Genomic DNA, 25,177 nt, shown 5'->3' on the forward strand with positions numbered 1-25,177 from the left:
ACCCCGTGGGATGCGCCCCACCTCCAAGTATCTGCTCAGGGAGCAATGCTCCCACCACTTTGATTGTTCTCTCCTCATGGTTTTTACAAGTTTCTTATAAGTGTCTCTAAGACTGCTGTTCGTTTGTTGCTCCGTGACGGCTCGGCCCATGGCAGTCGGCTCCCTAGCCGGGGAGTCATCAAACATGTCAAGAGCCGCCTCTGCTCTGTCCCTTTCTCTCTCTCTCTCTCTCTCTCTCTCTCTCTCACTCTCTCTCTCTCTCTCTATATGTGTGTATATATATATATATATATATATATAACCACCCCACTAAGATTCTGCGTGCATATTAGTATACACAACATTTTGTCCATATCTCGGCATAGCAGGTATTTGAGGGGGGGGGCTCACTTTCCCACAGTTGTAGCGGTCAGCGACTTGAGATCTTTTGAACGGCATGAGCTACCGACTTGTCAGGGGAACTGAATACAAAAATGTTGCATTCTGGTGTGCAAATACCTCTTTCACAGACCATCCTTAAGGGATTTCACTTCGCTGCTTACATCTGTTTGTGAATTAGTAAAGTTTCCACCTGCCAGATTCATTGCTGTTGTGTTGGCTCAATATGTGCATGTCAGCTGTTCGGTACACATCAAGGCCGATATAACAGGTGCCGTCTTTTTGACACTACTCGCCTTTTGAAAAAGATGCGCTGAGTGCAAACGGGGACAGTGTGCCCTCTCACAAGTAATGCTCTGCCCCAGGGCAGCTGCGAACTCCTGCTGCCTCCAGGGCACCACATTAGCGAAATATGTAGCTTCTGTTTGAATCAACTGCTCCGTCTTTCTGTGCGGACTCTTAAATTAGATGAACATTGGACATTTTCAACAAAACTAATGAAACCTATTCAGTGGCCGGATAGAGCTTGGGGAAGAATTGCGTTAGATTTTGCTGGGCCATTAATCCTATTAGATTCTGACTCAAGAGATATGTTGGTGTCAGATTATTATTATAGCAAGTGGGTGTATCACACTTTTGTTAATACACCTAACACACACAATGGCATTCACTTTCGAGAAAGACTCTTTGGTCTTGTGAGTGAGCCCAAAGTCATTATTACATGCAAGGGCGGTCATTTTTTCTCTTCCTAGTTTGTGCAGTTGTTTGCTAAACATGATGTGAAGCGGGTTTAGGGCCCAATTTAGTTGTTGACAGAAAGGGGTAGAGATCCTAAAATTAGATTACAACGTTTTTGATGTGGTGATCTTGTTGTAGAGAAGGATTCACACCTTGCTTTTGAAAAAGTAAGATGTCAGATAGGAGAAAAACAAGTTGCAGTATAGAATACGTGTGATAGGACACATAGGTATAAAGCGGTCCAACTCAATTTTCGTGATTGTGTCATAATAAAACAAGCATTGGCAAAGCCAATAGGTCTCGCCTTAGAGTCCATATAAGTGTTTAGCTAGAGTTATTGGCTTAGCCAACGTGCTTAAACTATGTTGCAGAGCAGTGTGGCTACTGGCAATTATGTCAGCTTGTTTTGAAACTAGAGAGAAAGAGCAAGACATTGTGTGTGTGTGTTGTTGATATCAAGATGGAAGTTGAGGTCACTGAGGTAAGGAACAGCGAGAATTAGTTAAAAGGAAAGAGGGGGAATAGATAGTGTGTGGGTAAATGTGAGAGATGGAAAGAGAGAAGGTAGAGGAGTAAAAACAGAAAAAAAGAGTAGTATACTGGAAAAGCAAAAGAGTAGGTGGGAATGTTGAGAGGATTATTGGAAAGAGAAACAGAGGAGAGAAAGTGGAGGAAGAGAAAGGGCGATAGAGGAAGTGCGAAAGTGATAGAAATAAATATTAAGGATATTGTGAATTGTAGGAAAATATTAGAAAATTAGGGAGAAAAGAAAAGTAGTGGAGGGGAGAATGTCTGAACTCAAACCAAAATATTCAGCACACTTCACACAAGCACCAGTTACATTACAAACGGACACATTCTTTCTTAGGCATGGGGATAGTATGTGATTTGCCCAAATGTAGAAGATGTGGAATCTCCCGCAAAAAGTTAAACCTGGTGGCCCTGCGTACATTCTATAACCTCTAGGCATAATGCCACGTTAATGCATAGAAAGACAGAAAGGGCTGGGACAGTGTCAGTGCCACTATGAAAAAAATCCATCAAATGAATATGTAAGCACATTATTTACAAATATTGTTTTGTCAGAAAGTGATTGATATTTTGATTAACTGCCAGAAAGCATTGGGCCAGGTGTTAAGTACGTGCAGATTTGCTTCAGTGTTATGCAACCCCACACTGCATGGAAGGCGCAGACATATCCATTTGTCACTAATTACTCGTCTGTTGGACTTCCAAGCATTGGAAGAACATCTATAGCACTCAGAAGCAGACTGTGCAGCGCTTTGCAGCGTACGTCAGAAAGCACATTCCATGTCTTTTGCAGCCCCGAGTCGTGGGAGGAATTCATTTGAATAATGGGCAGAGTTGGTTGTCCTTTCTATCTTCGGGCGCATTCTACCTTTTCTATTTAAAGACACTTGTCTTTATATTGCACATTTGCTTGGCCTTGTAGTGCTGCGAATTAGAGAGGTATTACTGAAGTGAGGTAACTGGCGAGTGCCACGAGAGAGAGGAGTCTGTGTGCTATATTATGGACAGTTAATAGAGGTGTGATCATGAAGTGTTCAAGCATGTGCTGTGGAAAGTGCCAATTTCGAATGCCCAGATCAATTGCATGTAATGAATTGTGTTGCGACAGCCGTGCTTTGAACGTGGTGTATTGCTGGCATCTGAATGCCCTGTATGTGGTGCCATCTTGCATGTGTATTTCAGGTACATTTGCTTAACATTATCACCTGCTCAGTGGTAGACATTGAGACGTTGAAGGAACTACACCTTCCATCATGCACTAGTTAGGGTGATGGCAAGAATGGAGCACTTACGCTCGTATGGCCAATCAATGGTTTTAACATTATTAAGGGAGATGGGAACCATCTCTATGTTATTATATTTTTGTCCCCTACTGACAATAAGGGACATGACCTGATGGAAAAATTGAATCTGAAGTTAGACCGAGCAAACACCCTTTTGTGACATGATGTATGTGTGCGCCTTAATTATGCAATACCTCCGAATAAAGACAATGCTGATTCAAACAAAGTTGGCAACCATGCATTCTAAACCAAAACGACTCCTGTATTAATAAACTTAGCACAAGCCACGGCACCACTTGTGTTCAAAAAGGCTTTGCCTAATTAAAGTGGAAGCTGTGGAATAAACAAAGACGCCGATTTAAACTGCTGGAAATGAGGTCTCTAAATTTGAAAGAGGCATGCTCCCATATAGCGGATTAATTTCTTTGGATGACAATGTTAAGATTTTGCATCGCAGTCTAAGGAGGAGTGTTTTTAGGATCTTGACTTCCTACCTAAACACTTTTCATCCTTCACACTTTTTAATCCTGACTGTGGAACCTATGAATAAAGGGCTAACAGGTATCCATGAGCCACTTTTAATGAGCACAACCTAACTGCACTTTTTGTTTATCACTCACCCAGTCCTTAAGGGCAACACTTATTGTTGTGATCACTCACATTTGTGTTGATCTCTGTTCGTTTTCTGTTTTGTGTTCCCCCCTCCCTATGCTCCGCCCCCTGCGTGGCCACACGGGGGTGTTTTGGAAGCAGACCCGATGATGAAGCATGTCACACACATTTGTGTGTGAGTGAGGGCACTTTTTCAAAAGATTATACATTTTCCACAGCCTTTGTCTTCGTCTGTATTGAGTTTATTTCTCCCCACCCGTCTATGTGTTTACTTTGCTTAGGGGGTTTGGGGTGGTGGAGTTTACCTGTTGACCCTCTCCCCTCCTTTGTGATAAATAACGTTAAGATTTTATCATAGCACAACTATCTGCTGGTAGTGGCACAGCATGAAATAAATATCTGTGCCCCAGAGGGAGGCAGGAGCTGTGACTGAAAAACACTCCGGTGAAGGCCACTCTTGAGGTGTAATATATTCCGGAAACTAAATATTTGCATTCATGGTAAGAGTGTAGGTAATTACCTTGGGAGTAAATGTGACGCCTTTATGAACCGCCAAAAGAGTGTCGGTGCCTGAACGCTGAAACCACATTTGGTTTTCAAGTAGATAATTCACGTGATCGAATGCAAGAGGTGTAATGGAAGTGGCAAACAGAACCAAGCACACAAAAGGCATGGAGTTAAAAAGCACTGTACTGCACTGAAAGAACATCATCTGCGTAAAAGTGTCAAGGCAATAATCAAGGACAGAAGAAACTAGACATTAGGCCTGTCTAGGCACCTAATGCCACAACAAATAAAGAACAGAGCTGCCGACTTTGGGACTGAGGAACCAGGTTCAAATCTCGGTGTCCGCTTTCCCAGTGTCTGTATAAAACAAGTGATGCCACACGCAAGCAGCATCGCGATCGGCGGTCTTCACTTTTGAAACACTGTACTCATGCTTGTAGTGGCATCCACCTTGCAGGAACGAGCAGCGGCCTAATGTTTATAATTAACATGGCTGTGCCGCTGCTCGCTCCTGCAAAGTGGATGCCGCCACAAGCACGAGTGCAGTGCTTCAAAAGTGAAGACTGATGGCTAAAGGCCCTCCTAGTGCAGTGCATGCGCGCTGCCTAGGCGTGATCTAAAAACAGCCCATGTGATAAAAAGAACATTTAAGTTTTCAGATCCTGTTGAGATTTTGAAAGTTTCCAAAGGATCTATTTTATTGAATATCAAGGGTTGGTGGAACGTCACTAGTGTAGTGCGTATTTCTAAATGGTGAATTTTATGAAAGGAATGATCGGTTGAACCTGAAACATTGTACTCTCTTAGCGGTGAGACATGGCGGCGTGAACAGTGCAAGAGTTTTGGGTAATCTAGTTGATGATGGTGAATATGTTGGTGGGCATGTTCTAGTGTCCGTATCTGTGTTCCAAATTTAGCAGATGCCAAGCATATTTGTAAATAATATGTACAGATGGGGAATAGTTCTGAAGTTTTTGCCTGGTCACTTCCCTGTTCTAAAATTCCAAATAGATATGACATTTAGGTGGTTTTCCAGGTTACGCACATTTTTTAAAATATATTTTCTTGTGTCATAACTCTGAACCACATGCTTATGTATATTTTAGTTATAGTTCCTTGTTTTTTTAATGTTTATTACTTATTAAGTTTATTTCTTTGGTTTGTTTTTACAACAATTGCTGTTCAAAATGTTAAGGGAAACATGCTGAGTGGTGTTATTTGCTTACATAAATCTGTAATACATACACAAAGGTATGCTTTTATGCTGTTAGTTTTCCTTTAATGTGCTCGTGCTTGCACCATTGTGATACACATCAGTTTTAAAAGTCGTCCGACATTCCTAACAGGATCTGTTAGATGACTCGTGAATGCAGTCGTGGAGTCTATCTTTGATTAATAATGTCATGATGTTGGATATAACCTTACTCTTGTGTCATCTTTCTTCTGTAGGCTGTCTTGCAGCAGTTAACATAAAAGAGGAAAGTCAAGTTACCCCTCTCCCTGGTCATTTGTTACACCTAACCTCTACTTCCTGGTGCAGAGGGATCATGTGATTTTTTTATGTGCAAATTTGTTGTCCTTTATGTTCTGGATTTCTGATTATCGGGCAGACTATCTCCCCAGCTTTGCTCTTCCTGCTGGCTGGTCTGCTTTCTGAGGATCTTTCCCCCTACTTTTTGGGCTTCAGAAGCTGTCTACCTCCATACATCGAGTATGAGGTACTAACATTCCTATCATACTATGCAGGTTAAATCCGCTGATCTTACTGTACTTTTCCGCTGCTTTCAGGTCCAGCCGTAGAGAGTGAGCAATGTGGTGTGGTTGGGGGGGGAGAGAGATAGCCACCGGCTGAGCCGCTGTGAGTGGATTTCTGCTATTTTTCCCTCTTGCCACCAAATGTCTTTAGTATTGGCTCCCTAGACTCTATGGAGATTGGATTCCACTTGATAACCCCCTAGTGTTTAAGCAATGCACTTTATATATGGGGAGCTATACATCATAGGAAAGGTATTGTGGTAAATATGACTTGAGTATCCATGGTATTTTTTTAATCCACTTTTGTCATCGTTTTTAATGTATTATTTTTTATTGATAAAGTGGTTTCTTTTTATGTACCTTTATTGCCATTTTAACTCTGCTGAATAAAGAACTTTGATGATGATACGACTAGTGAGAACACTAAAAGGGCTGGGCAAAATGAAGGTGTTTCTACATTGGGGTCCCCAGACTCTATGGAGATTGAAGTTGCTGAGAAATTGAATGCTCTGATGAAGGAAGTTAACCTGTGCCAATGGGCGATCAAATTCCCCAAAAGAAAAAGCATGAATCTGGTAGAAGACAGGCACAGATGAGGCTCCCTAAAACCCACAACACACTTAAGACTGAGAGAGAAGTGTTTCATTGAGTAAAGGTAAAGGCAAGTATACCTACCTCCGAGCTTCAATGATGCTCAGTCCTAGAATCTGTTCAGCTCAAGTCCTAAAACCCTACAAGCCATGATGATTCAGATTAGCCAAACCCTCTAGAAGATGATAGAGGCCATTTAAGCAATCTTACTGCAGACTCTTCTCAATCTTTCAGTTGATTCAAACCCATTGATCCGAGACTTCTAAGCTATGTATTGAGGTCAGAGCGGACAACCCCAGATTGCAGCAGATGGCAGGAGAGATAGCGGGCAAAGAGTCTGCTCTGACTTCCCAGTTGCAGGATCACCTGCAGTGAGTGGCCGATGATGAAGAGGCTATTGCATATACTTCAAGCGCAGTCAAAGAACATGACGCTCAGATCTTGCTTGCACAATCAAAATTGGAGGATTTATCAAACCACCAATGGTGGAGCAACCTCAGGGTCCTGGGAATACCGGAGGGTAAAGAGGGTGATGACACATGGCAATATATGAAGTCTGGCTAGTTCAACAGGCTTTCTCTGATTTGGATGATTGGGACTGCCAGATCCAATGTGAAGATAGGCTTCCAGTGACATGGGGACTAAGCCCACTGGTCCCACTGGTACTGGGCAAAGATCACGCCCCTTATTTATTTATGCAGGGAATTTCCTTCTCCCATCGGCCATTTATGTTAAAGCCTGGCCTTCTGCTCCAATTTCTGTGGACTCTGTTTCTTTGTTCTTTCTGACTTTTGCAAACTAACTACTTAAAGCAGTTGGAGGCTGAGGCAAATGATCAATCCGCTCAAGGCTACTGGTGTTCAGCTTTACTTGCAGGAACCTGCATGTCTTAAAATATAGCGTCGTGGAAGGGTCTCTTTTACAGACAAGGAAGATGCAGATATCTTCTAGCAGTGGTAAAAACAAGGTGGATCCACTGGTCAGCTACCAGGATGATCATGAGATTGTCTGACTGAAAATGTAATATGGGTGCTCCCTATCTACTTCCTTTTTCTCCCTGGGAAGCAATTATGGTTGTTGCTTACATATCTTGCCCAGGTATATCCTTACTTTATGTTATGGGTGTGAGGGGTTCATTTGGGGGGGGGGGTGCATACAGGGGTGCTGTCTTTTCCTTCTGACAGCCAAGCAATGGGGATGATTTTTCCTCCAGGTGCTATGTAGGAGGGGGGAGGCTGTGGCGATGGCTGAGCAGGTGCGCTCTTTGGTGTCTTTTAACAATAGATAATTATATGAATATAGGTTTTGTGAGTAAACTGTGTTGGAAGGAAATCTTAAAATTATTTATGCATTAGTTTAAAATAATGAGCTGGAATAGGGCAGGTCTAAATTTCCCCCTGAAACGACAGTTGGTCTAAGAAAAAGTATTAGTTTGTAAACCCCATATCTTCTGTCACCTTGAGACCAATCTAGCTTTTAGAGATATGATATTGCTTTCGCAACTAGGCTATAAAATTATCACTGTGCTACTCAATAAGTCTCAACCCGAGGCCCAGCTATATTTACTCTTCTTTCTTTCAATCAGTCAATCCTGCAGTGCTGCCAACCCAGGGCTGCTGGACAAAGGAAAGAAAATGCAGCGCTCAGCCTGCCTCCCCCTTCAAAAGCACAACTAGGGAGCAGGCAGCGCTCTTCTCCAGGAATCCACCAGGCCAGAGCTGGGCCCAGACAGGCTAGCACGTAGGGACCCCAAGGAGTCAGCAGCTGGGTCCCACGGCGGTTCCTCCTGGCAGTCCGGCAGCCTGCCGGCATCAAGTAAGCACCAAGCTGTACACACACACATGGGGTCACAACCCCAATATTTATACCCATAATGTCTTTGCTCTGCCCTGGCACAGGGCACTGGACCTACTGAAAACCAGGTCTGGGGGGCACTTATCAAGTGCACAACAACCTCCTTTGTTAGTTTAGGTCCTGGCCCCAGACACACCAAAGGGGGTGGAGCCAGCAATGTGTGAGGCAGGCCCTGTCCTATTTAGGCCCCGGTGTTACTCCTCTCACCACTCCAAATGCATATGGGCCTATTCAGCCTAGCGCTGACTTACCCAGCCCCTCTAGAGCCACTGCACCTCCCAAGCCCCGGTCACTCCAGAGCCAGACATGCAGTACACATCAGACAGGCACAAACACACATAGCACACACAAATGCCCATTTCCAAAAGTGGCATTTCTAAAATAGTGACAATAAATCTGCAAACACCATTACGCAGCATTTATTACCACTATTCCAAACATACCAAACGTGATCACACTACTCCTCTCATATCAGGAGTTACCACTGACACACATATCGGGGATTCCTCAATGTATTCCTAATGGGAGGGCAGTCTCACAGTAGTGAGAAACCAAAATGGCTGTTTGTCACTACCAGGACATACCAAACAATTAAGGCCTATGTCCTACCTTTTACCTACATTGCACCCTTCCCATTGGGCTAGCCAGGGCCTACCTTAGGGGTGACTGATATGTAGTAAAAGGGGAGTCACAGACGTGGCACCCACTTTATGTGCTACCTCACAGCGGCAGTAAACTGCGCGTGCATGCCCTGCAATGACAGAGGCTTGAGACAGGTTTGAAAGGCTACTTTGGGGGGTGGCAAAAGCAGCCCACTAGCTGCATTTATGTTTATGGATTTATAAAGCGCGTAGCTGCCCTTAGGCTTCCCAGCGCTAGGAGAAACATAACAACGATGGTCTGAGTCGGAGTGTCTGAGATCGGGAGGTTTTAAGGAAATAGCAGTGTTTTGAGTTTTTTTCTGAATGGTATTTCATTGGTTATCATGTGCATGTCCCTGGGTAGTGTGTACCACAGTTTGGGAACCAAGTGCTTAAAAGACCTTCCTCCCCATCTTGCTCTTTTTATTCTGCCCTGTTGCTTAAGAGGGTCCTGTGAAGACTTTAGGGTCCTACTCCGTGTATAGTGTTTAACCAGTTTTTTGATTAGTGCCGGGTCTCTGTCATTCATGGCTCTGTGGGCAATACGCAGGACCTTGAACATAATCCTCATCTGGACTGGAAGCCAGTGAAGTTTACTCAGGGCTGTCCTGGCTGACTGTTGTTTCGGGATTTGTAGCAGGGTCCTTTCTGCGGCGTTCTGCACTTCCTGTAGCCGGTTAATGACGTATTTTGGGGCGCCCAGATACAGAGAGTTTCCGTAGTCCAGCTGTAACAAGATTAATGCTTGGATCACAATTCTATGAGATTGTTCAGGTAAGATAGAGAGGATTTTTCGAAGCATATGGAGTAGGCCGAAGCATTTGGCTGAAAGTTTCTTTGCTTGGATCTCCCTTTAATTTACTGGCCCTGGGTATCTGAGATACCACTTTACAAGGGACTGATAAGCAAATTTAAAATGTCAAACAGGTGTAGACCAATCTTCCCATGTTTTACCATAGAGTGCACATATACTTTACACTGGACATCAGTGATAAAGTGTCCAGAGTCCTAAAACCACCAACACCAGGTCAAGAAACCTAGCAGGAGGAAGGCAAAAAGTTCAGGGATGACCCATCAAAAAGGGCCAAGTCCGACACAACCCCCTTCCATCCAAAAGCCAGGGTAGACCAATCATTACCTTGATGGGTTTCCCTGCTTGGGGTGATAGAACATGGATGCGGGCTGCAACTGCAGGGGCACACTCCAGTTCTATGACAATCTGAACCCATGATTTACCCTCTGTCAAAGCGCCCAGGACCAACTAAGCTACCCCACCAGACCTCCCTAGCTGTCCGCAGCCAGGACCAGGCACTAGGCCATCCAGATGTCACTGGTCCTTGCCATCTGATAGAGTGAGGGGCCATTGTCCCCAGTACATAGTACCCATTCTCCACTCTACCTCTCATCAGTGCAGTTCTAAACTGCCACTGATCCCTCAACCCAGAGTCTACACCCTCAGGCTAAGCAGGAGTCACAGGTGAGGCTCTCCTCCCCCTTCCCCTCCTTCTGGGGTCCCGCATTCTCCTCCTAGGAGAGGCATCCTCCGAACCTAAAACTGTCAGGACGCTGGAATCAGCCCTCCAGCACAATTCTCACACCACTTCAGGACTTCTGCCCTGCAACTGGTCTACCAACCTTGGATCTAAAACCTCAGGTTGAACCGGGGTCAGAGGTGAGGACTCCTTCCCTCTGCACCCCTTTCCAGAGTTCTGCAAAGTTTAGGGATGATCCTGCAAATAGTGTCAAGTCCAACACTCTTTTTCTCCTCTTCATATAGATTATTATCGCCTTTGCTTTCCAATTATATATTTTACTAATGTTTCCCTATAACTCCCGGCACATCCCCATCGGACGGCTATATTGCCTTATGTAACTCTGTAGTGTGTGGTCTGCTCAATCATTTAACTTATATTTGTCTGGTATACGCCAGGGGTGTACTAGGCCCCTCTATTGGGAGCAGGAGGTCAGCTATCATCACCGACCACGCCAGGAAGTCATCCTCTAATTTGTCGTCCTTTTGGACATATTTCATTCCACTCACACATATCTTTCACCCATCAATCACACTTCAGGGGAGTCGGTTTTCGCCACTCAATCGCGATACCTCTTTCGGCTATTATTAACCCTAACAACACAACTTCCTGCTCAACTTCTTATTTTTGGGTTATTTGAGAAGACCCAGTAGGACTATCTTTACCTCCCTAGTTATAGCCCAGCCCGAGGCATTCTGTAAAAGCTGCAATACCTTTTCCCAAAATAATTCCACCATTTGGCACATCCACACCACGTGCAGAAAAAGCGCCTCTACGTGTTAGCATCTGGTACACCTACTGGATCGGTCTTTATATATTTTGCTCAATACTTTCGGGGTGAGATAGGCTTGATGTATAAAATTGTATTGTATTAATTTAAAACTGGCATTAGAGCACCCCTGCTTCACCGATTCATGTATTCTACTCTACTCTGTCTCTGTCCGCAGATCCCCTGTCGTCTCTTCCCACCTCCGTTGTTTGGGGACTGGGTTCCTAGGGAGATCCTCATTTATTGCCTTGTAAAAGTGAGTGATCAGATGTCGTCCTTGGAACATATATGGCATCACTTGCAATGTTTTTGTTACCGGGGTTTATTCCGGAAATGCCAGCCATAATTCTCTGGCTACACTGGAAATGTTTGCGTATTGCAAATACTGACCGCTACCCAGTTCAAAGGCAGCCTCCACATCTTCCCTCTTTATAAACTGTCCATTATGATTTAAATCCCCCATTGTCAGGCAGCCCCCCGTTTTCCACTTATGGATCGACATTGACTCGGCGATATTAGCGAATGGTGGAACCACCCATAGGGGTGCGTCTGGTGCATAAGGTGCATGCCTCACAACCTTTCTAACAGTGGCCTCCCAGACCTCGGCCATATGTCTAATGATGTACAGGGTGTCCCCCGGTACCCCCTAGCAAAGTCCTTCAAACTGCATCTGATCTGCATGGTAGGTAGGCAGTTTCTCAGATCTGGGTGGCTTGCATGGTGTCTACTACCTGCGCTGTCTATGGTCCTCCTTAAGAGGACCCGGGTTAACTAGATATGCTAACTTTTAAACTAGCACACTGGGTCAGAGAATTAATGATTGTCGTGGATTTTAACTGTATCATGAGTTAAAAGCAGGATAAAATAAATAGGGCTGCTACCCCATATGAGACTGAAACCAGGCAGTCAGCCAGGGAACTAGTCAGGGTGGGGGCATGGCTTAGTCGAAATGTGTGGAACACTTCACAAGGCTGCCCGAGGTATACTTGCAATTCTTTACTCCTTGGCCACTATTCTAGGATTCTCACACCATGAGAAACCATGTGTTTCTCATGGTGTGATTAGAGAATCCAGAGTCGAGCTTTATCCCATAAGAACACTTCAAATAACAATCCCTTATTGCCAATACTTCATGTCTAAGACTCCCCCAAAAAATTGTGTCGGGGAACCTTTCCTAGATCATTTCTATCACACCCAGAGTATCTAAAAAGAATGGATATTTATCTAACATAATTGATATCCCTATACTGAAAGCTTTTGTGCAGGGGGCTACCGCACAGTTTATTCTTGAGAAGAATAAGCTTCATAAGAGCCAAGTGCATTCACTGCATTCTGAGATACAACGGTGGGAGCTGAAACATGCTCAAACAGTATTAGTGAAAGACCTTAATGAGCCGAAGATGCAACTTGAAAGGATTAACTGCAGATGTAAGGCTGATCACATTCAAAAAGAGAAAGCTGTAGCATTTTAGAAGGCTGGCAGCATGGCTTCTAAAAGTGCAGAAAATAAACACCAAAATATGGTAAAATATCTTCGAGATAAGAAGGGTAATAAGGAATCACAGGCTGTCCTTGAAAAATGTATGGTCTGTTATCAATAATTATACACTGAAACCCAGGCGCTGACCACGAGGGAGATGGAAGGCTACATACTAGCAGTCAATACTCCTAAGCTGAGCTCATCCCAACTAGAGGCACTTGAGGATGGGATCCCTCTGAAAGAGCTAAAAGAGGCCAAAAGATCTCTTCCTTCGTGACAAGCGGCTGGGGATGATGCCGTAACCCTGGAGTTTTTTAAAACATTCATTGCTATATTGGCATCCTTATTTCTCACTGTTATTCTTTATGTTGATCAAGGTGGTGGGCCACCAGATTGTTGAAATGACACTACCATTGCAATCTTTTTAAAGAAGGATAAGCTGGCTGAAGAAAGGGGGTCATATCAACCTATATTTCTAATAATTTGGGTGCTAAAATCTATGCAAACGTGTTGCCTTTGAGGCGGACTATCTTTATGACAGAACTGGTGGGCCCACAGTAGCATGGTTTTATCCTGGGCAAGGATACCACCAATCGTCTCAATGCTGCTATAGCACTATTTGATGCAGCTAATACCCGGGCGAGATGGGTCAGAATGATTTTATTAGATGCAGAGAAGGCGTTCAGTAGGGTGTCATGGGCTTACTTGTGGTCAACTTTGCATTGGTGATTGGTATCTGAACCAGTGCCAGAGTTTGTATTGGATCCCAATGACTCTTGTGCTTTTAGCTGACATAGATCTTTTGCGTTCAAGATATCTTGTGGTACTTCCCAGGGGTGCCCATTATCGCCACTACTGTTTGCCTTTTATTTGGAACCCATTTAATTAAAAATCCGGAAATAATACAAGTTATAGTGAATAGAGTGGAGAGTATGAGTAGCACCTACACGGATGACTTGGCTTTGTGCTCATTGGAGCTAATCGATGCTTTTCAAGAAAATGCTATTAGGAAATCGCGAATCGGAAATGCTATTGCATTCCCACCTATGGGCCTAATAGGAAATGGCTGCATTTGTTTTAACGTTGACTAGGCCCATGAAACTTTGTCCCTCTAATGACTTTCTGGTTATTTGTCTACCAATGATTCATACCACTCTCTCTTGGTCCTCCCATGAATCTTGTTTTGTGCCAAGAGGGGTTGGACATAAAGAGGCTTTATAGTCATCCAAAGAGGACCAGAAATTGGATAACTGATCTACAAACTAGAAATTAGGCTCAACAAAACACCGTACTATAAAGATGGAAAATGATCACAGCCAGCCCATACCTCCTGAAGAAATATAGGCGAACCAAAAACATACACACTAAGAGTTCAGTCAAAGCTATACAAAATAACAGCATTAGTATTTGATGTTTTGAGCTCTCTCTAATACGATCTCCTCTGGACATTAGGTTCAATTTCGGAATACAATTTAAGAGGAAACAGAAATTAACTGAGTCGATAGGGTAAATTTAGTTTACTTTATCGAAAGCTTTAGGTAAACAAGTGCATCAATAAATCAGGTTATCAAAAGTTTGGTTAAAAGTAAATGAGGGAGTAATATTAGATACCAAAGCTCAGGAAAGGGACATGAAGCATGCCAGTTCAAGTAGTCTCCCAAGAATGAAGAGACCCCTCAACACACACAGTGTATGCGTCCGTTTGTAAAGGAAGCCAAGTGAGTCTGCATCTGGCAAGTCAAGATTGCCAAGGAAAGTTACGCAAAGAGTTCTGAGCAGGGCCGGACTGGCCAGAGCGGGCACCGGGTGTTTCCCCGGTAGGCCTCTCGGGTGGGGGCTGGTTTTGGGCCCCTGGGGGCCGTTTTTGTTACTGGGTCGTCAATTTCAGCCCCCTGTGACAAAATCGGCTGAAACAGGCCCTCACAAACTGCTCAGCTGCTCTCCCCCTCGCCCCAGGGGGGGCCAGCTGAGCAGTGTGCCAGGGCCGGTTTCTGTTTCCAGTCCGGCCCTGGTTCGGAGAATAAGGTAATAGTGAGAGGCCCTTCCTTCACCATCTAGCGACCAACAACCACTTTGCTGCCCGTTAAGTCGAGCAATATAATATTCTTAAAGTTCCGGGAGTGACACCTCCTGGAGTCACCTCATATGATCAGACCACTGATCAGTTCGTATAGGAAGAAGGTCAGCCAACATAAAGAAGACTCAAAATGCGGAGGAAATAGGTGGGGCTGTTATGCAGTCCTTATGCAATCCACTATATGAAACGCTGGAACAATGCTCCTTTAGCAAAACACATAAGCAAGTTCCAGAGGACAGTTTCCCAGGCAGCTGGTTAAGATTGTAGCAAAGACTGTAGCAAAATCTTATACAGTACATGAGAACTCAGGAAGAAAACACTGTTTCACTGTTTCACTGTTTATTGTTTTATCAAGGAATTCTCTCACGAATAATAGATTAGGTGAGTCAAGAAAGCTTCACATGGGCAATTTGGCCTACTTTGAATTGTGCTAATAGAACAAGAAATATATGAAATTATTAAGCATACATTCATAAGAAATTTAAAAATGTCATGACACTAGAATGATTTTGATGCACTTGAAATCATTAATATGGGTACAAATAATTAGTGTCAGTATGACAGATTTGTATTTTTCTGAAGGTACTAACATGTAAAGATATTATAAAATGTATTTTAGGGAAATCGTTATTAATGCATAGTATTCGTGCATACATAATATAAAATCTGTAAATAATGAATGAAAGCATCATTAATTAGGAATTTGTGACACCTACATTTCTTTTATTATTTTTGGTGGATATGTTTACACACACACAAATGATAGATTTTAGTAAAGTCATCACCATAATCATAATTAAACATTAACATTTGATAAATCCTCATTTTTTATTCACACACAAATGATAATAGAGGATGATTCCCAGTAAATCCCATAAGATGAGAATTCACAATTTTGCACATTTCTAACACGTTAATAAAAGGTAGTACTGTATTGATTAGTAAATCACAATTTATATGTATGTATGTGTGTCTACACTTTTTCTGCATGCTTTTAAGATGCTGTAACTAAGATTCTATTGTGTCTGCCATTTTCAAAAACGTGTAGTTGGTGCATGTTTATTAATTTCTCTCAGAAATGTTGTGGTTCAGTTTCTCATGCCATTAAAGGTTTGAATGTACTTTCCTCTCCAACACATTTCCTAATCGGAAATCGCAATTTAGGAACTCCAAATCCAAGGGTGCCTCTGGCTTAAGGCCCCTCTGGAGGCACCCCAAAATATTGTAGTTCACATGTAAGTGCATATATTGCCTAGGGGCACGTGCGCTTCATTTCACATAAAAAATGCATTTTTAATGTATTTTTTAGTTTTGCACATAGTTTCCATCAACTTTTATTCAATGGTAATAGCATTTTCTAAAGGCCAAATTTGCATTTATGAAATGCCTTGTACATTTGCTATAGGAATCGTAAATATGTAATCCCTATTTGCATTTCCTAAATCGCTGTCATAATTTGCGATTTCTACCAGGTAGAACTCGCAAACAGCGACCATTTTTTGTCCTTTGTACATATGAAAAGGCTGTTTTGAGTTTCTTAACGGGTTGAAATTGCGATTCAGCCTGTTAAGAAATGCAAACAGCTTTCGTACATCTGGTCCTATATGTGGTAATGGTGAAAGAGCTGAATTTCACACTTCATGCATGAAATAACATTGTTCACAAATCGCTATCACCAAACCTTCAATTCTGCATTGCAGGCCCTACCCCTTTCTTCTCATCGGAGCCTCAACATTTTGTCATAAATGAAGTCCATGAGCCAATGAATTCAAACCTAAAACATACAAGAAACGTGTTCTCTGCTTCTCAATCGAGGTACTGGGTGAAGGCTTCGAAGGAGACCAGAAAAAGGGGAAGGGGGGGCAGAACTCCAGGAACCCCCTCAGTGGCTTTCTGAATCGATCAGCTTTACTAGGGTGTGCCAGGGCGAATTACAGCACGTTCGAACACTACTCTAACACTCTAACTCGCTAACTTAAGGAAGTTACTGTGGTGTAGAAAGCAGTTTTTCTTTTCACATCGTAACACGCAACTTAATCAAACCTCTCAAAAGGTAAATACGCATCTGTCGCCGCCTAACACTGGATGTCAGCGTGCGTCTTATGAACGTGAAACTTCGAGTGGTCTACGGTCACAGTGCCCCCTTCTGTCTGCTTCTTCCCTCCGTGCTCTCCAGGCGCAGCAAAGCTCGGCTTTTGTCTTTGAGAACTTGGTGTCCACGTTTTGCAGTACCTTGAGAAGAGCTTAGCAGCCTGGGCTACTTTTCGTAGCTTGAGTGGCCACAGTTTCCGTTGGATTGCTAATGGATGATGTGTACAGTGCAGGTGTTCGAGATGGAGAAATGGACAGTCCTGCCAAGTACCACGCATCAGGCGTTAGACTAACGCATTTTAGTGTGGTGATCCGCATCACTGCACTGAAATGCATTGTCACACATTTGCATAGTATCTCAGCATCCCTGGCACTGCCTAAACTATATCATGGAGTGAAAGTGTGGCAGCGTGCCATACCTGGCGTGTGCACTGTTCACACTGCAGGCCTGGGTCTGGCAGCAGGGTTGAGGCTGCTGTTGGGCACGGTGGACAATGCGACAACATTTCATGGTGATTTCCGCAGCCCGGCTCTCACACAGCCTGACGTCATGATAGTGCCCAGTCTGATACATCCATTAGTCTGGCGCCGTGGGGGCGGGGGAATGTCACGTCCTGCTTGCGAAGGTGGTGAGTTTTTGGGGGGATGAAGCAGCTTGGGCTGGCTATTGGATTGTGGGAGCCCCCAAAATCTTGACGCTCGCAGCTCAGCCTGCTGCTTGCACCTGCCCTGGCTACCATTGCGTGCTGTTCTGCGGTTAATTCTATTTTTCATCACTGAGCTCAGTCTCATGTCATGGAGTCAGTGACTGGTGGCAGATGCAGCAGCCGCCCAGTAGAGCCTGACACTCACTGGACAACAGCAGACTTGAGGACAGCCGGCCCCTGGACTAGGGAGGCGGCGGCAACCTGAACTGCCACGGTGACTTGCAGTCTGCTTGCCTCGCAGAGTCGCTGCCTGCAAAAGAGTTTAAGGAAGTACCAGCCACCTGAGTGTGTGTGTTTATTCGGCCCTGCAAAAACAGTATGTGCTGAATATTTGATAAACTGTTTGTTCACAAGCAAGCCAAAATAAGTGACAATGGTGATTTACAAAATTACAAGAACATTGATGCAAACATTAACAAATGCCATAAGACTATATTTATTTTTTAATGTGTTTTTTCAATGATTGGCAGGTTTTCTGCATCTAAATTTTCTTTGGGGGACGTGTGAAGGGTTGCGAGAATGTTCTGTACATTGGTCATAGAACGTCACATCCGGTTCATGTCCCCTCACTGTGTTTCATCACAATTAACTCCTGTTGTGCACAAATCCTTTCTTGGACGGTTTTTCTTGCACCCTGCTGAGATTGTGGTGAGTGTGGTACTCAACTCTCAATCGGATCTCAATTACACTCATAACAAACAGCAGTTTACGTTCTGGGATCGTTTTTAGCCGATCATGGTGTTGCAGTGTTACAAGAGAAACTACTGGCATGGAAATGTAACATGCATTTGGTTAAAACGCTATTCTGACTGGAGAAGACAAACATGACATACGAAAAACTTGGTAACTGTGGTCTAAACTGCAGAGGTGGGTGACAGTAAAGGCCGGTGCCAGTAACTATTTTGGGAATAATAAATGTGCAAGTTCTAATCCAAAAATGCATCACAGAGTGTGCGCCATCTGGACGAAGTGGAATCTTTACCACAGAGCCGGCTCGCCGCCTTCCTCTAAAGAAAGTGTTCTGAAAGTCAGGTCAGTGAAACTATGCTATCAGCCGAGCTGTGGCCCAAATGAGTGCCTCCCACGTTACACTTTCTAATGCAGCCATGCTTACAGCTCATGTGCTCGGAGGCAATCGAGTGAGTCTGTAAGTCACTCAGCTGATTATAATAAATTATGAATGCCTTCCAGATTGCTTTATCTATTTTCCACAATTTTGGCTACGGTCTGATAAATGAGTTGTTTAACAATTATTTCTTATGCTTCGAAGCAGCTAACTTCGACTTTCTCGTTGCTCAAATGGGTGTAATTTCAAATTTCTGAAATGTATATGTTTCCTTCTTCATTGCTTTATTTTGCTAGAGAGCAAGTGTCACTCATGGTCGCTGAAATGTCACTCATGATTACACTGTAATTATGAAAATGTCACGCATAGCAATCTGAAACCATGGCAGCTATGATATTATTAAGGAAACCTGTGTCATTTGCTTGGTAACGCGCTGTCTTTGAAAATGCATCTGTTTGGGGAATAAGAGAGGAACAATTTGGAGCTTCGAGTTCGCTTGAAACCATTCAAGTGTGAGACCGAAACACTGACGCTTGTTTAGCGTTTAGTTCTAGAATAGTTTTATGATTGCAGGGTGTGTTTATTCTTGGAACCAGAAGGTGGCACTGCAAACACACTCGTCGCAGCAAAAATTGATTTCTCTTCTTTCTCCCTTGGAAGCAAGCTTGAACTGATGACACATTTGTTTTTAACCTGTGCAGCTTTTTTTGTATTGCCATTCCAATTATTTGACCTGATTTAGCGAAAGGGCCCTTGCACCATGAAGAAAGTGATATGGTATATCTCTGCGCTGACCTTTCTAACCCGAGAAGATGAATTTTCCCTCATGACTAGCTGGTAAGGGTGTATATGTAGTCTCCTGGGTATTTTTTTGAATGTATTTTCTTTTGAGGTTTTGAAGCCTTCACTCGGGGGAGGTAGGTGCACCCCTTCTATTACTTATTCTGCTGCTGTTTTGGCGTAGGTTTCGGTGTTCAGTCATTTTCTTTGGTATCTTGTTTACAAAAAGAGGAATTTATTGGGGATTTCGAAAGTTGTGAGTCAAATCCTGTAAGCAGTGTGATTTGGGCGTTTTCAGCTTATTAGCCTTTTCTTTAAACATCAGTGTGTATCTCTTATTTATTTATTTATTCAGTGTTTTGTATAGCGCAAACTTGACCCCGTAGGGTGTCGGAGCGCTTTACAGATCATGCTATGTTACCTTTTACGTTTACAGTACACAGTTCTGTATAGTATTTCATATAATAAAGTCTCTTCATCATGGTTTACATTCCAATACTTCAGTTTAAATACACTGACCATGATTCCACAGGATAAGTGTTAGGGAGACATTCTTTGTAGATGTGCACCTTAAAGCATAGGTCCCATACACAATATGGCGTCTAGGGTCGCACCCTCTAGGGGGCTTGCGTGCTTTCGCATCAGCTGTGTACTTTCTAGAGAATGAACGTGCTGCAGTTATGTTATTTGGTTCTTGGTAGAACACACAGCTTATCCCAGTGATGAATGAAGAGGGCACTGATGGCATGGACATGGCAAGTCTTATGGCCACATCCTCCTTCGCAGCTTCCGTACCAAACATCATAGTAAGCACAGTTGATTGAAGAGCGGTGCTTAGGCAGTCTGCTCCCTAGAACAGGGTTGGACTGGCCTATAGGGCGTCCATGCAGTCCCCAGCGGGCTGATCCTACAAGGACATCTGGGCTGTATTTATGGTCTGGCTTGACAGGGCAGATGTTGCCAGACAATTATGTGAGCATCGCTAGGGAGTTTTGACTTCGCCCACACGTTGGGGGTCAGGAGCATATGTTTTGATTGGGCAAACCCTGTGTGCTTCCACTAAAAAGTGCTTGGCCTGCACTCAGCTGTGATCATTTTGTTTATGTATCCAGCTGGCTGGCTGAGCTTGAACTTTCAGGGCCACACAGATGACATTGTAATACTATTAAAGTGTCTTAGATAACTAGATAATTCACAGTGTTTTTCTCTGTTAGAATAACAGATGGAAGGAGGGCAGTCATTAACGTACATGAATTTTTAGGTCTGTTTTGACATTGCAACTGTCACATGAACTTTTAACCTACACCAATATTATTCTACTGTTCTTGCTTCCACATAACTAGATATTGATTCCCATGATATTTACTGGTAATGCTTCACATTACCATACAACATTCCTTTAAAGCCAGACCTATTGGTATTGCCAATGCTTGTTGAGAAGAGCAGAGATGTTTTGATATGTGTCAGTTGCATAGCCCCCAGATTTCCTCAATTTATCTTGTTTACTCATTGGTTTATAGAGGATCCTATTATAGAATGCTATGACATACATATCCTTTAGTCATTTATGTAAGTAGGGATTGTGTTCATTTTCCAAGCCTCCAAATGACACTTTTGCCCACTGCTAAGTATGTAGAGGACCTTCGCCCAATCCTGTGTGAAATTTCAGGCACTTAACAATATCTTGTGAAGCAGTGCCATTTGTGCAGAAAATAAGTTCACTATTCCTAAAGTCGCTGTCATCTCAACCAAGATAGTTGACCAGTAGTGTTTCTCCGTCATGCATTATATTATTGTTTTTTCAACTCAGGCCTGTTAGAATTCAGAGCGTTTTATGCCCACAACATTTCAGTGCTATGCCAGGTGTTTAGGAGTGTTTTTTATCGATCTTTCTCACGCCCTTCTCACTTGACCGATCAAATATAGAAAATGTGGGCGAATAGTGACCCCTTCCATAAGCAACTTCCCCAATGGAGTCTCACCATATGTACCTTCCAGAAGTTGCTTCTCCCAGTTTACTTCTTCGAGTCACCTAATCGCATATTGTAATTGTGCCACCCTAGGATATACTTCCATGTCTGGTTACCCAAGGCGTCTGTGTTCCCACTCTTTTATGGTGTTTTCAGTTTCTCTCTACCTCTTTTGCCTACCAAAATTGGCATTATCGGCAACCCATCTAGCTCCTCGAACAGTGTTGATCCTAATGGATACATTGAGTCTGCAGCACACAGAGACAGACATCTTGGAAGAAATGAACATTTTGATAATTGCCACTCGTCCTATTCTGACAATGGTATAGTTTTTCAGAACTCAGTCAAATTATTCAATCCCTCTAAAGCACCTTCCATGTTGTGGACATACGGTTAGGTCTGAAAATGTGTTCTCTTCATGACCAAGTATTTGAATCGACTTACCTTCCACTGGAGTCCAACCTCATGTTATTCCTCCCTAAGAACCTCCATGAACCCTCACCCAGAGGAAACCACTTTTTTCCCAGGTAATCTGCAACCCCGATAACCTCCAATAGTGATCCTGCTCCATCAGCAGTAAGGGCACTGAAACTGTCTGCTGGCACAGCAAAATCTGTGCATCATCAGCACACATAGACCCCACGTTCTTGATCTCTACCACATTTATTCCTCTCTCTTGCAGCTTAATCTTCAGTAGTAGCCCAATGGACCTCTTGCAAATGTTATCAGCAAGGATCTGAGTTTAGTCCATTTTTCTTTTGCACACCACGCCTCCCCAGTTTGGACTTAGCCATATGCAAATCAGTCTTGACCCTGTTCCTCCTGGGAACAGTTCAGCCTGAACTGCCAAGCCTTGTCCTCTGTGCACCGGAAACAAACATCGTGGGACCGGTTTCGGGGCATCACCCCTCTTCAGCAAAGCTTGCTTGAATCCTGTGACGCAGTGAGCTTAGGACCCATGTCTGGGCATACCCGGTGCACTTAGGGTGAGAAACAAAAGACACACAGATGATGGACGGAATGCAGAGCAAATCAAACATTCACCCCCAGTCAAGAGATCTGGGTTAAATCCATCTTTCTTTTGCTCACCATGCAACCCCAGGATGCTTGTTTCAGAGAGGCCTTTGAAGTGCACAGTCTGTCCCTTCCTGCCCTAGCTCCAGACTCATTACAGGGGGTATGCAGCCCTTTGTGTGGGGACAGGACACCGCCTATTCAGGTGTAAGTGTGAAGCTGTGTCCAGCTCCTTCCTCCTATCCTGCCCAGGATGGCCAATCAGGATGTGGATGGCCTATCAAGTCACACTTGCGCTCCCTTTTTGGGGCTGTCTAGGGGGAATACACAAAGACCAAATGTCACCCAACCCAGACATGCAATCAGGGACAGGAAGAAGACACCAAATGGCTAAAGTAGGAAAATGCCAACTTTCTAAATGTTTTATACCATAGGGGTTATGTCCATTATGGAGGCCCGGTAGGACGTACTAAATGACTGTAAAAATAGAAATCACCTAGCCTCCAGTTCAATATCCTGCTTATTTAATAAGCAGATTAAAAATACAATACATTTAGTCATTGTATAGTGTACCTTATTGCAATAACCTTTAAACAACACTTGTTCATACTTAACGCATTCGAGGTTACACATTTCATTCTTCAGAACATAATTTTCCTATCCAATAACAAAAGTATGGGCAAAAATAAATAAACAACAACATAAAAACCATATCACTGTAACAATTATTTTGTAAATCTTGTCATTACACCAGTCAGGCTCAGGCTCAGTAAATCTTTATTTCGAAGAATAAAAATTCCTCATAAAAACACATTACATAATACATAATAAAATGTCAATATATATAATTTCTGAACTTTTAGTAAATTAAAACTGTAGAAAAGAAAGGGTGCAATTCATAAATAGAGTCTAATTATTTACAAAGATAAATTAATCTCTTGTATTCCTCAATCTTACGGCTACTTTTAAAAAGCTTAAAATGGCACATAAAGTATGGGTATAACTAGCTTTCTGTTGAAAATCAGTGCAGCTCTTGCGTGGCGAAATTTCTGTTTCCTAAGAATGTCAACCAAGAACAGACGCCTAGGATTTCTATAAAATGAACATAAAAGTACAAAATGAAGGGTGTCCTGCGGAGACCTATTGTCGCAGCCGCAGGCACCCTTCTGCTCAATTGTTACAGTAAAACCAGCAGGATAAGCTAAGATGTTGGGTAACAAATTGAGCCTAAAACGGCACATTAAAAATCGGTCATTTTGGCTGTACATCAGAAACAGATATGGTTCCATTCCCGCCCCATTTCTTACAAGGCCATGAGCTGCTATTGATTTCTTTACAGGGCCGAGACCACTTCTGACAGATTCAAATTTTTCTAGGAGCAGTTTTTTCACCCTTAGTTTACAACTGTTTGAAATCGAAGATGGGTCATCAAAAAGTTGGCACTGGTCTATATTCACTAAAGAATCTTTCACATATTTTAGCCAAGGAATTTGTAGCCCCTTATCCCTTTGCAAGCAGTCTAACACAATTTCCCTGCTCAGGGATGCCTTCGGGTTGGTCCAGATTCTAGTCCATACTATGATTGGCCTCAGTTTAACATAATCTGAAATGTATGGCATCCCCAGTTCGGCATGGGCAATTTCGGCAGAGGTGGTATGTGGGATTTTCAGGATTCTGCGGAAAAATGTATCTTCCTGTTGTTGCTGTTGCTTGCAGTCCCTGAAACCCCATACCCCTGCACCATACAAGGCCTTTGCTCTACTGATTGAGCCATATAATGCCATTATTTGTTCTGGACACCAACGCCCCAGCCTTCGGGCAAAGCCTAATATGGCACCATTCGAAGAAATTCACTTGGTACAATGTTCCTCAAGCAGGTGGCTAAATTGAATGTCACCATCAAATAGGAGACCCAGGTAGGGAAAAGTCTTTACTTTACCCAAGGTATGTGACCCTATCTTGAACACATACTTATTGGCGGGTTTTTTGACAGCCACCATGACAAAATATTTATTTAAATTAACAGATAGATCCAGGTCAGCCATAAATTTAACAAATCCATCCACCAAAAGTTGTAAAGCCCTCGGGGTCCGGGCCAGCAGGACCGCGTCATCCGCGTACAATATTACTGGGATTTGACGCGGTCCTACTTTGGGGCAATCCATATCTAGGGTGGTGAGGGCACTCTCTAAAGCATTAATATAGAGTGAAAAGAGAAAAGGGGCGAGTATGCACCCTTGCCTTACTCCCCCTGCACATAAAAATTGGTCAATCTGCCCCCCTCTGGACTAAAACGGACCTTGGCACTATTGTTCCAATGCAACAGATATTTATCAGCCCCTCTTCAATACCTAACTTATGAATCATGGCCCACAGTTTAGTCCTATTGACATTGTCAAAGGCCGCGGCCAGGTCCATAAATCCCATATAGATCGTGCCCTTACTGGCTTTTGTATATTTTGCTGTTAGGAGGTACAAGTTCAGGCACTGGTCGCTAGTCGATTTGCCGGCTCTGAATCCGTACTGTATATCAACTATAGTTTGATGTTCCTCTGTCCACTCCATGAGCCGATTTAAGATCACTCGACCCAAAATTTCGTCCGAGACATCTATGAGCGAAATCGGCCTGTAGCATTTTGGATCGTCCCTGGTCCCTTTCTTAAAGATGGGTACGATCAATGCAGTGGACCAGGAGCGTGGTAGCCCTGATTTAATGGCCTCGTTTAAAACCCTGGTTAAGATTGGGGCCTATAGGTCTATATTGCTTCTATATAGGTCCGGTGGGGTACCATCTGGACCGG

At 43.3% G+C, this 25,177-nt stretch overlaps 1 protein-coding gene across 1 annotated transcript in view; it reads left to right on the forward strand.

Moving 5' to 3' along the window:
- The window catches only part of MLYCD (malonyl-CoA decarboxylase), a 444,184-nt gene that overhangs the window by 110,253 nt on the left and 308,754 nt on the right, over positions 1–25,177 (forward strand). The gene's annotated exons all lie outside the window — the stretch shown is intronic.

Source organism: Lissotriton vulgaris, chromosome 12, assembly GCF_964263255.1.
Source record: "Lissotriton vulgaris chromosome 12, aLisVul1.2, whole genome shotgun sequence".
Taxonomy (NCBI): domain Eukaryota; kingdom Metazoa; phylum Chordata; class Amphibia; order Caudata; family Salamandridae; genus Lissotriton; species Lissotriton vulgaris.